Raw genomic sequence first — 13,549 nt, forward strand, 5'->3', positions numbered from 1 at the left:
GGTTGGGGTTGGAGAGTGGCAAGGGAATGTCTGCGAGAAGGCACGGGACGGGCTCATCCATGGCTGATTGATATACGTGGGTCAAAATGGAGGTGGCGGCGGCAAATACAAGTGGGCCCCGAGCATGCACAAGCAAACAACTGATGATTACAGGCGTGAGTGATCCTCTGCGTCGTGCAATGCAACCAAGCGATACGACGACCTGTACTCTGCAAGTACTCGGTAATTCTTGGCGTGCTACTGCTACCTCACTCCAGGGAAACTGTCAAAGCTTTTTTCTTGGCGTGGTGTCTTCCCTTTTTCATCTTTTTTTTTAACTCCTTTTTAAATCTGAACACAGAATACTACTCTCATTGTCCCCAAAATAATTGTTATTTTTAGTTTTCATACTATAAATTGAACTAAATTTATAAAAATTACGTGCAAGATTTATATATACAAATAAATTTATTATGAAAATAAATTCAACGATCTATCAAATGATATTAATTATATATCTATTAATATATTTTCATATAAAATTAGTTAAAGTTATTTTACAGAAAACAACAATTATTTAGTGATGAAGTACGTCTAGGGGCATGTTTTGCGTGGCTTCGTTCGCTAAAGCTTATATATCGAATCTGTCAACCATTTAGTAATATTTTTCTCTCACAATAAATCAACAAATAATACTTTCAGCTATGTCTTTTCAGTCAAGTAAACAAAACCTCGTACCTAAAGTCCTAAAATACATCTCACGAATCCGCTCCATACCTAAAGTCCTGTCGAACCTAGTGATTGAAGCTGAAACGCGATGGACGAGCAGAAACAATCGAGCTTCACCACGCTCAATCTCAGGACTTGTTTACTTTCACTTCAAAACCTATTTTTTTTCAACATTCCCCATTATATCAAATCTTTAAACGCATACATGAAGTATTAAATATAGACGAAAATAAAAACTAATTGCACAGTTTGATCGAAATTTACAAAACAATTTTTTTGAGTCTAGTTAGTATATGATTAGACAATAATTAACAAAAACAAATAAAAGTGTTACAGTGTCGTGAAATTTTTTGTTCACGCTAAACTAGGCCTCACTCCCATCGGTCATCACATACGTCGTCCTGGCCGCTCCTGACGCAACGCTCGCGGTCACGCTCCGTCACGCCACCAACGGGAAGAGGCGGAGCTTGACCAAGAAATCAAAAGGGACCATAGTACTCTCTCTCTCTCTGCTAAATTATAAGACGTTTGATTTTTTTATCTCAAATTTGATCTTTATTTTACTCGAAAAATTGTACAAATATAATCAAATTCAAGTTATTTTTGAAGAACCATTATTAATAAACCAAGTCATAATAAAAGGAGTGATACTTTGCAAAAAAATAATAATAAAATGAGTGGTCAAATTTGGTGTTAAAAAAGTTAAACATCTTTATAATTTGAGATGGATTGAGTATTATATATGTAAACAACAACCAACAACAATACCATGTTTACTATTTACCCAGTACTAATTATGTTTGACACCCGCATAGGTGAGGGATGATGCCAGTGGAGTCTTGCGCCGGTGGAAGAGTCCGGCACGGTGGTGAAGGGTCGATGTCATCGTGCCGAGAACTGAGGGAACGATCGATAAGCGAGAGAATCTTGGGAGGCGGAGATGCGGAAGGTAGGAGGGGGAGAGAAAGGAACCAAAGTGTTAAGCCAATGAAAAGTGGAGCCATGTATGAGTAGGTATAATGAGAAGTTATTTTACTAAACAGCCCTTAATCTGTTAGATGAAGCTGGAGCAAAATGAAGTTGTTCCACGAGAGAAGCTAAAACCAAAACTATTTTATTTTATCTAAAGCTAGAGCTGTGCCAAATAAGAGGGTTGTTTGGTTTCATCCGTTAAACTTTACCGTCCGTCACATCGAATGTTTAGACACATGTATAGAGTATTAAATATAACTATTTACGAACTAAAAACACAGCTAGAGAGTAATTTGCGAGATAAAACTTTTAAGCCTAATTAATTTATGACTGGACAATAATTTTCAAATAAGACGAAAATATTACAGTAGCTTTACTAACTCCAATTACACCCCCTAACCCCCTAGAACGAACCCTGCCAAATAACTCCCTAGAAACAAAATATGATTTTGCTAGTATTCCTGACAAGTTTGACAAAAATTATGAAAACAAAATATAAATAGATCTATGAAAATACACAATTGCACTACGATAGACTAGAAGATAGTATTTATTTCATATTATAAATATTCGTATAAAACTAATTCAAGCTAAGATAAATATTTATTTCATATTATAAGTATTTGGAAAAATCTCTGTCAGGAGCAAAGACCATGTGATGGGCGACAACGAAGGTAATCATGGTTTAGTACTATACATATATTATTGCATACACATCTTGACATCCGACATCATTGTGTGCGTCGTCACTGGCTGTCGTGTTTTGCTGGAGTACAAACTCTACTAGCAGTACTAGTACATGCGAGTAGTAGCTGCTTTGTTTCTGATTGTACGTGCTTTGTTGTTTCTGAATGGTGCGGCATGCATGGCATCAAGACTCTGCCACGTGTACGTACGTGTAGTAGGGCACAGCAAATTTAAACGCGACGCGACGGAACGGAGCAGGAGGCGATGACGCGTTGACATGGAGAGCGTACGAGATGTACGCGCCCGTGTGTTGTCAGTCACCAGAATGGAGTAGTTGTGCCTGCTAAGGGGGGGTGTTTGGGACGTGCTGGTGGTGGTGGACGAAGCATGGAACCACTCGTCCATTGTGTATGCTAGTGGTAGCCCTAACAGCGGCGCCAGCACGCGGTAGCCATACTGTACCACGTAGAGTACAATGCAAGGTCTGTACAAACTCATGTATAGCATTAAATATGTTTATTACATCGATTTTTGCGGCACATGTATAGCATTAAATATAAATAAAAACATAAACTAATTACACAGTTTACCTATAAATCGTGAGACAAATCTTTTAAAACTAGTTACTCCATGATTGAACAATATTTATTAAATAAAAACAAAAATACTCAAATATCAAAATCCAAAAACTTTTAGAATTTAAACAAGTCTAGGCCTTGTTTAGATGCGAAATTCTTTTGGATTTCGCTACTGTAGCATTTTCGTTTGTTTGTGATAAATATTGTCCAATTATAGACTAATTAGGATCAAAAGATTCATCTTGCGATTTACAAGCAAACTGTGTAATTACTTTTTGTTTTCGTCTATATTTAATGCTTCATGCATGTGCCATAAGATTTGATTTGACAGGGAATCTTGAAAACTTTTTAGTTTTCAGGTTGAACTAAACAAGGCCCTATATGCTGCGGCCGTACGTGTGGGCCCCTTATACCCAGCGGTTGCAAACGCGTAACGTACATTGTAGCTTTCCGCCCAACAGCACCGACTACACGGCCGGTTGCTCACCACCCAACAGAGACGCGACCTGCTGCAACGTCAACGTGATAGAGTACTACTCCTAAGTACGTACTGTACTGCTACGCTTAGCAGCGGTGGTATACTATACGTACATGCATGCTCGTGTCGTATAGTATAGTCTACTCTACGTACGCACGACTGCACGAGCTGAGAACGAGATCGAGCGAGTGTCTACGACCTATGATGTTTCATGTACGTCGAACGCAGCCCGGCGCCCGGGCGGGCGAGGGCGATTACTGATGCTATTAATAATAATAATAATTATTATTATTATATAATAAACCAGGTAGCAGGTTTAAATGAGCGATCTGAGCATAAATGCATGCGATACGACGGCGGGCATTTAACGGCCATTCAAGGCGGCGCTACGGCCGGCCGGCGAGCCGGGGATCGCGTATTGATTGCCGTTGCCCGCGCGCAGGCTCGTCCGGACCGTCGTTTCCCGCGCTCGGCCTTCGTCGCTGGGGGGTCGACGGGATGGGATCCGCCGCGCGCGTGGGCGGCTGCCGGTGCACGGGGCGGGGAGGCGAGATGACCCATGCACGGCCACGAGAGAGAGATTCGTTCGTGTGTCACTGTAGGGGATGATGATGGGCCGGGCTTTTTTACTTCCACGGACGGACGGAGGGTCCGGGGGTACGGGTGTGTTCTGCGCCGGGCCCGCTTCATTTCCCCGTCAGAATCACCGGTCTCTACCGAGCGAGAGTTTAGTTTACCCAAAAACCAAAAAAAAAATTTCAAGATTCTCCGTCACATCGAATTTTCCGGCACATGCATGAAACACTAAATATAGACGAAAATAAAAACTAATTACACAATTTAGCTGTTAATTATAAGAATAATCTTTTGATTCTAATTAGTTCATGATCTGACCGCCACGACGACAGCGTCATATTACTGGAGTACTAGCTAGCTTGTCTCCTTTCTTCCCTCTCGATCGATCCCGGTCAAATACTGTGTGCTCCTCAGTTGTTACTGCAGTACGGAGTACATATAATTATTGACTCCGCTCACTGGTGATCGTACATACGTACTCAGTCCGGCTGCCAGCAAATAAAGCATTGTGTGTTCTCTCGCGGTATAGAAACAAGGAACAATTTCACAGCAGCGTACACGTACTCTAGATTGTTGGTACCTCAGATCATGTGCTTAACTTGGGCAACATGAAGAAAACACCGGCTGAAGCTAGGTGTGAGTTGGGTTGTGGCTAGCTGCGGCGAGATGAGGTAATAAACCACATCTCTGTTTATTGTATCAAACATGTCATACATCTCAAACCCCGCTATTTTTCGAATCTGTTTGGACAATATGAACTAAACTTTAGTTGCCTAAAATTTTGATGAGGATTGACTTGCAGAACAGCATGTGGTACGGTGGTGGGTTGGATAAAACTATAATCACTTAGACGTCACTTAATAAGATATCAACTAAGACCGAATATGCATGCTCAATTCTAATATATAACATATCGTTGTCAACTTCCCTTTACATATGGATTATTTAGTATTTATACTAGAAACATTCTTCCTAGATAAGCATAGATAAAAGCAAGTGAAAGATCATCTTGGTGCAACAACCACGAATTAATAGCATGGGCAACTTCCACAAACATCCAAATGATGCACCGTTTTATTGCGTTAGAAACTAAACTCATACACCTTTCCAATGACATAGTATGTATATGTTTGCTAAAACCTTAATGAAAAACACGCTGTTGCGTGGTCTCAAAAAAAATACTAATGCCAGCTAGGCACGAATTATTGCACTTTTTTAGAAACTAATTTTTGCACTATTTGGTGTAACCGACAACGGATTACTCTCCTATGTACATGGTTTACCTTCCCATGGCCTTTATCATCAATTTTAGTCCTAAGTATCCAAACAGGTGAACTAAATTTTATTTTCAACCCCAACTAGGAAAATTAGTTCATTAATTGGCATATGTGAACTAACATGGACTAAAAGGCGTGTATGAATTTTTGCCCATAAAAGCTACTTGCTTTTAATCCATAGACTAAACTTTACTCGCATGAACTTTAGTTCTACTAAGGTCATCCTCAACGGAGTATAACCTAAATCCTGCGTACTTCATTAATCTGAATAAATGCACCATCTTTTCTTAGTAATTTGCAGTAAACTGAAGACGAACAAATTAGGCAAAACATTCCGATGTCCATGCTCAGCTTAATTATGACCTACGAGCGCAAACCTGCCGTATATATATGCTATTTGTATTTAATTTCGAACTGTTGATCGAGTCATTACTAGCTAGTGTAGCTACAACAATAAACAATCCTTCAAATCAAATTCAAAGGGCTACAGTGGCGGTATTAAACTGATGATCCTGCTGTGGCCCAACCCCAACAGGCGAATGAATTACATTTGTGTTGGTCCATTTAGCTTTATGGTCGTTGTACCTGGGCGCGGCCCCGGGATAGCAGTGCTAGGGTTGTTTTTAGTCAGTCCATTGGTAGCAAGATTTTCCTGCGTTTGCTGCATTTAATTAGTTGCTTTGCTTTTTGTCGACGAAACGCGCGCGCGAGCGACGGGCCGACGAGCATGCATGCTGTATCAGAAAATGCAGGTTTGATCGAACTTCATATAAATCGGTCTTTGTTAGGCTCGTATAGTAAGAGTTTAATCTAGATATCAAACCTCCATTTGTTGGTCGTTGACTCGTTGTGCTGCATGCTCCATTTGTAGTGGTCTCGCAGGCTCATCACCTCACAAAAGAGCTATATGCATGCTTGATTGGCCGTGTGGCCTTGGCTAACAACCACTGCACTCAGACAGTCATGCACCTATTGGTACTACTTGGATCAATGCTTGAGTCTTGGTATTCGTCTTTCTACCCTTCACGCCATATAAATCGGTCTGAATAGAGTAGATAGGAGTAATTAGATGGATAGTGCAGTGTTATTTGAGGCTAGATAGATCATCAATTGGTCGAAAACATGGATTACAAACAGTACACAATGTGTGTTAATGCGTTTTTTTTTTTGAAACAATGCGAAATAAATTTGTCTAGGAGTACAGTGACGTCACTCAACGTGTGGTGGCCCGTACGTACGTTAAGTTTTGGATCGGAGGAAAAGAACCCACGTGATCGCGTAATGAAGCATTATACAACTATTTATTATGCTACATGCACGTAGTAGTAGTCTCCTTGGTTCAGTAGCAGTAGGAGTAGGACCAGACCATGCAACTAAAGCCATGCAGACATGCAGTTCGTCCCTTCCTTTGGCATTACCACTGCACAGAGCCCTCGCTCGAAGATAGACGGCGATCGGTCGATCTCCATGAATGTCCTTTTGTTCTCAGTGCAAGGGCACACACACATTTGCATGCATCCTAATAATTAAAAACACTAGATGCGAAGTAGCCAATGGACGCTAAGATTCATCAAGCAGCATAAATGCTTTGCTACACGCTGCACGTACTTAGTCATAAATACAGATGACACAGGAATTTAAAGATTGGTCCTCTAGATGTTTATCTGTAATGTGTACATGTTTCATAAGGACAGTCTCAGTGGAGGTTTTAACAGGATGTCATGCACATTTATTAAAACGTCATGTCAGCAAAAGTGCATTTTTTGCATGAAACGAAGAGGAGAGAGACGGAAGTAGTTTCACCATGGTAAAACTCCGCTGGCGTTGTTTCCCACGCGGTGAAACAGGATGAAATCCCCACTGAGGAATAATCGTTTCACCATTTTGCATGTCATCCAATCATTTTGCAGTAATTAAATGCTTTGCCCAGCCTAGGAAACATCAAGGTGAAACTCATGCATTGTGGAGGTTGTTTCATTGTTCGTTTCATTGATACTCTGTCAGCAGATTTGTTTTGGAAACAGTGCATTGAAACGGGCCATTGAGACTGGCCTAAGAATGTCATGCACAAATAGGGTGCCACATAAGGAAAATTGCTGACTTGACAAGGTTATTAAATGAAGGAGTTTCATTAGATGAGAGAGGAGTTTCATCCCCATGAAACTCATGTGGCTCGGTTAACTAGTATATAATCTTATAACTGTACCATGAAACTATGCATTGAGACTGGCCTTAGTACTATCTTAAAAAAAGGATGTAGTACGTAATTTTGGATTTGGCATAGGTTAGACCGTTTATATTTAGTTCAATTTATAGAAAATAGTATCAACACTAACATTTAAGAAATATTCCATGAATTATACTTATTATTGGTATCATTAATATTTGCATTTTTTATAAATTTTGTCATACTCAAATCATTCGACTAAGACAGAGTTACAGTTGTATGTTTTTCTTTTGACAAAGGTAATGTAAAGAACGAACTTATATAATTAGTTAAACCAACGTAATCCAGATCGAGCTAATCATTATTAATTTCTGCAAGACGCCGCCTGCTGACTTAATTTAAAGAGTGTGGACCTAATAAAACAATAGTAGTATGGATTTATAGTTAATTACGGAGGCCTTGTTTAGATGCAAATTTTTTTATTTCGTTACTGTAGTACTTTCGTTTGTTTGTGACAAATATTGTTCAATCATAGACTAACTACGGTCAAAAGATTCGTCTCACGATTTACAGATAAACTGTGTAATTAGTTTTTATTTTTGTCTATATTTATTTTTGGATTTCGGTGGAAACTAAACAAGCCCGGAGTAATTATTAAGTGCCCTGTAACTTCAGGAGAGGTAGAAGAAGCAGCACGTTGCTGCGAGCCCCTGTGACCTCTGCGCGCCTCTGCCCTTTTTTACCTTTATGGGATGCATCTGCGGAGTGATTTACATGTACTAGCTGTGCAGTAATGTGTGTGCGGAGTACTATAGCTTTAGCTAGTACACACAGTAGTAGATTTCAGCCCAGACCCCAGAATCAGATATGTAAATAAAGGAAATGGTTTCATACAATATTACTATATATATCCCACATAAAATAGGATTATTTGATCTCCAAGACATGCACGCCGAACCGCAAAAGGGAATAATTGAAATAGAAAAAGGTTAATGCTTTTGCAACGCACCTCATCAGCTGGGTGACCGCATGCATACACACATACAGTAAGTAGATTCAGGCTAGGAATCATCAATTTAATCGGGGCCGGCTAGAGAGCAGAGTTGTAAGGAGGTGTTTGGTTAGGATGTTAAAGTTTAATACGTACTGTAACATTTTTGTCTTATTTAGCAATTAGTGTTTAATTATAGATTAATTAGACTTAAAAGATTCGTCTCGTAAATTATTTTCTATCCATATTTTTAGTTTTGTAAATAGTTTATATTTAATGCTCCATACAAATATTCGATATGATAGAATCTCACATCCATGTACTGATGTGTAGTAATTAATAAAGGCTTTGTCTTTATTGTCCACAGTGTCAGTGACTCAGCGTCGACGGTGTGTCCTTGCATGAAGCATGGATCATCGACGACTAACGTCGTCGTACATCGGTACATGCTATGCTCACGTACGCATGCATGCATACATTACGTGCATGTGCGGCGTCGTTAATTCGACTGGACATCCTGATCCCGCCGGTCTCTCGCTTGCTCGCACGTAGTGTGACGACACACCGGCCGGACAGCCGCCGAAAATCTCGTGTAGCGCCCGCGGCCGGCGACTGCTGCGGAACTGGTTGGTGGTCTGAAAATTCAATAGTTAAAAATATTATTTGTTAATTTATTATTAGAGAAAAATAGCTGAGCTTATTAGATAAGTGAACGGACTCGCATGCATTGATGCATCTGCATGTAGGGATAGTGCCAACTGCCATTGCACGAATAGTTATGTAGTACTGCTAGGTAGCAGTTCATTCCCTACGACTACGACGACACATACGTACGTACGCATAACTATGTATGTTCACTATTAACCCAACACAACGTTAACCCTCTAGCAGCATCGTATCAGTTGTTCCAAGACGACGATGCATGACATGACATAGCTACTTCTCCTCTAGGACGACTCTGAACACGTGTCCGAAGTCCTTCGTGAAACTGTATCTATATACGATGCGTATACGTATCTCACATGATGCGTATAGTATATCATCACCATGCATGTAGGCTGCTAGCAGTGTACTACGTACACATACACTGCATGCATATACTCCGATCCAATCCATTCCTTGCTTAGATGCATCGTCACACATGCCAAGTGAATGTACACACAGTTGCTAACTAGATGGAGTAGTACTACTGGGAGAGTTGTCTCACCTACCTACCTAGTACGTAGCTCCAGATCCAGAAAGGCCGGGCGAGCGCGAGTTGCTCGATCTGCTCGTCGTCGATTCATGCACAGTCATGGCATTAGGCCATCTATAACTCATAGACAAGGTTCATCTCTAAACATCTCGAATTTATCATGTAGACAAGTACAAAGATAGGTCATACAACCACAGATATCGCCATGTTATGCAAATGCAATCGTTCAAGATCTCCTGCCCATATGCTAGCTAGCAGCCTAATCTTTAAGGGGTGCATGTTTAATTGAAGGTGTTAAAAATTAACAGGTACTGAAGTATTTTTATTTTATTTGATAATTAGTATCAAATAATAGACTAAATAGGTTTAAAAGATTCGTCTCGCAAATTATTCTCTAACTATGTTTTTATTTTTTAAATATATAGTTTATATTTAATACTCTATATATGTGTCCAAATATTCAATATAATAGGTGATAAAAAAATCACGCCCAACCAAACGGGGCTTGGATCTCAATCCCATGCATGCAAGTTCATTTAAAGGACCAGCAGAAGAAATTACTTCCTGATCTCGGTTGCCGCCGTTTGCCCGGACGGATCGGAGCAAGAGGACACGTACGTACTCCTACGTCCATTATTATTCATTCATCAGCGGCATACACACAAATTTTAGTACCACACTACATACTACTCCCGGCCTCTACTTGGCTACTTGCTCTTGCTCGTAACCATGTTCTATCGTGTGGTAGCGTCTAGCTTACCAATTTGCGTGTACTCCTTCCATCCCACAAATAATTAAATGTATTTCTTTAACTGCTACGATTCATAATAGAACATTTGTCTTATTTATTTTTTTTATAAATAATAAAATAAATAAATCATTATAAAAATATATCAAACAATAAAATAAATCATGAAAAAATAAATAATATTTATTAATTTTTTTGAATAAGACAAACGATCAAACATAAATTATAGAAGTCAAAGAAATGCAATTATTTGTGGGACGGAGGGAGTACTCACTTAGTCTCACTAAAAATGTTATTTTAATTTTAATTTCTTATTTAACTATTCATCTCATTCAAATTATATATAAATATTATTTATTTTGTTATGATTTACTTTATTATTAAAGATACTTTAATAATGATTTATTTATTTTATTATTTATATAAAAAATCGAATAAGATAGACGATTAAACAAGGAGTTTAGAGTAAAAAAACGGTACTAAAAAGGGAGTAGCGTTTAAATAAAATATAGGAGTTAATGCATTATAGTATATAGGATAGGCGTGCCTATCTCATCTAGTACGCGTACTAGACTACTAGCGCCTATGCACTGCACGTGCTATCGAGTAGTAGTATTATCACTGCACGTGCACGTGTAGACGGCCCACCGTACATATAGTTACGGGGGTAATGTGCCTCTCTCTCAATTTCTTGACTACGGAGTACTTCACTATACCCTATCACAATAAATAAAAAAATAAAGCTAAGATGATACCCTATTAATTGATGGAAGTGGAAAAAAACCATTAGGACTAGCCCAAGGACGAAAGGTAGCAGAGCAAAATAGAGGAACACTTGCCGTGGCCGTGCATGCCGCCGTCAGGTAGCAGCATATTGCTGGAATGAAAAATTTGGTTCAATCTTAATTACGTGGTTGTGCAGTGCAGGCACACCCACAGCTTGGCCGGCAGAAGTTTCAAAACCTACCAGCTCGGCTCAGTCTCTTAAAATGTTTATAGAGAGTAAAACGTGTGCAAGTATACGTATACATGTAGACATGCGTGCGTCTATAAGTATCTTTGTATGTGTTTTATTTTTTTAGATAAAAGAATACCATCAGTAGCATATACTGCAGACGACGTACTAGTACACCAGCAAAGAGGAGGGAGTTTTTTTTTTTTTGACAAGGGGAGGGAGTTAATTAGTATCCGGCAAAATGCAAGTAGCACCGAGCCAGCCACCTAAGTTGTCTTAATACGCACGTACCCGGTAGTATTTAGTAATTCTCTAAAGAACGATTCCTGCACCAAAAGAAGGCAGGCGAGCGTGGCCACGTCGCCTACCTTTCTCGGCCGTCGGATCCGGCTCATGAACGGGCGAGATCGTGCTCTCCTTGGTCGTTTTGTAAAAAAGCCCTCCAACTTTATACGAATAAACCAGCAGTCCACTTCCCTCTCTTATATATTCTTGCAAAAAAACCTTCCAATTCTTCAGAAATGAACCCGCGGTCCAGCCGCTGCTCAGGCCACGTTATGGGCCTCGGCCCGCATCGCCGCTCGGCGTTGGGCCGAATTGGGCCCAATGGCCTTTTCCATTTTCCAGCGGATTTATTATTTATCTAAACCGGCTGAAATATTATAAAAATCATAACAAATCAAATAAAAAACAAAAGAATACCAAACCAAGTTTGTTGTGCTCTACACAACTAGCACTACACTCTAAATACATAGTATCACATATTTTCATGGAATTTAATTTGTATAAATATAAATCTATCGTACGATATCCATATTACTATATCAAAATTACTTAAAAAATGCTTTTCTCTCTTAATAAAAAAAATGTAATAGTTCTCTTCCAACACTTAGGATAATATATTATATCCTCAAGTTTCAAATAAAAATAAAAAACCACAAAAAATAATAAACAAAAAAAAAGATAGTTAAAAATCACTGATAATAAACAAAAAGAGAAGATAATTAAAAATCACCGCATCTAAATATAGACTAGCAGGCTCACCGCGTGTTACACTAATGCTCCTCTCTCTTTGTAAAAAATATAATAGTTCTATTTGAACACCTAGGATAATATATTATATCCTTAAATTTCAAAGAAAAATAGGAAAACAAATAAGAATATACAAAAAGAAAAAATAGTTAAAAATCACTACATCTAAATAGTATACAAACAAACTAAACACTACGAATAAGTAATATAGACTGGCAGCTCACCACGTGTTATACTGTGGACTGAACAACTGGTTCACTCCACGAGGTCTATATAACTAATACTGCACTGTAAACACATAACATAACATGTTTTAGTGCAATTTTATTTCTATAAATGTGGATCTACATTTCTCTAGAGTTTTATATAAATACGTAATAGTGTTACTGTCTTTATTAGAATTGTTATGAAATTTTTATGGTACCTTACCCATACCATGCATAATATAAAACGATTGAGTGATTTCACCAGCTTTATGATCCTAAAAAAATATGTATTCAACTACACATAATATTACCCCAAGTAACAATATAGTGCAAAAAAGACATAATTAATAAACGAAACCAGGTGCGCATAGCTCAGTTTGTAAATTTAAATAATTGAAGTAATACTTGCTCTGTTGAATCTTTGTTACATGCTCCTATTCAAGAATAATTTGATCATTCAAAGTTCAATACTATAAACTGTTGCATATGATATATAATTATTTGAAATCTATTGGAATGACCACTTCTCCTAACATGGGTCTCTTTATGAAATACAGCAAGCGAACCAATACTTATACCTAAATTGTATTCAAATAAATTATCAATCAATTAGTTAAACCTGTTACACTAAACAGTCTCCTACGCGGCAACGCCGCGTCCCTTTTCTAGTTTAATTACTAGTAGTACTCCTCTCCTAGTACTGCATGCACGCAACGCACTCTCCCAGGAGGCACGCAGAAGCTGGTGGACCGAACCATGCACGTACGGATTTTACTCTTATTTCTTAGAACCACGTTCAAATAGTGCAACTAAAAATTGATCGAACGAGGCAATGGCATGGATCGTCGGAGCGATTGCCTTGCCTCGTTCGATCAGCCAAACACGATGACCGAGGCATCAGGCATGCCTGTTGCGGGCAGAGAGGGGCAGGTCGCTAGCGCCACCAGCTACGTGCAGGTGCAGAGCCACTCTGCATGCA

The sequence above is a fragment of the Sorghum bicolor genome, chromosome 4, assembly GCF_000003195.3.
Source record: "Sorghum bicolor cultivar BTx623 chromosome 4, Sorghum_bicolor_NCBIv3, whole genome shotgun sequence".
NCBI lineage: Eukaryota > Viridiplantae > Streptophyta > Magnoliopsida > Poales > Poaceae > Sorghum > Sorghum bicolor.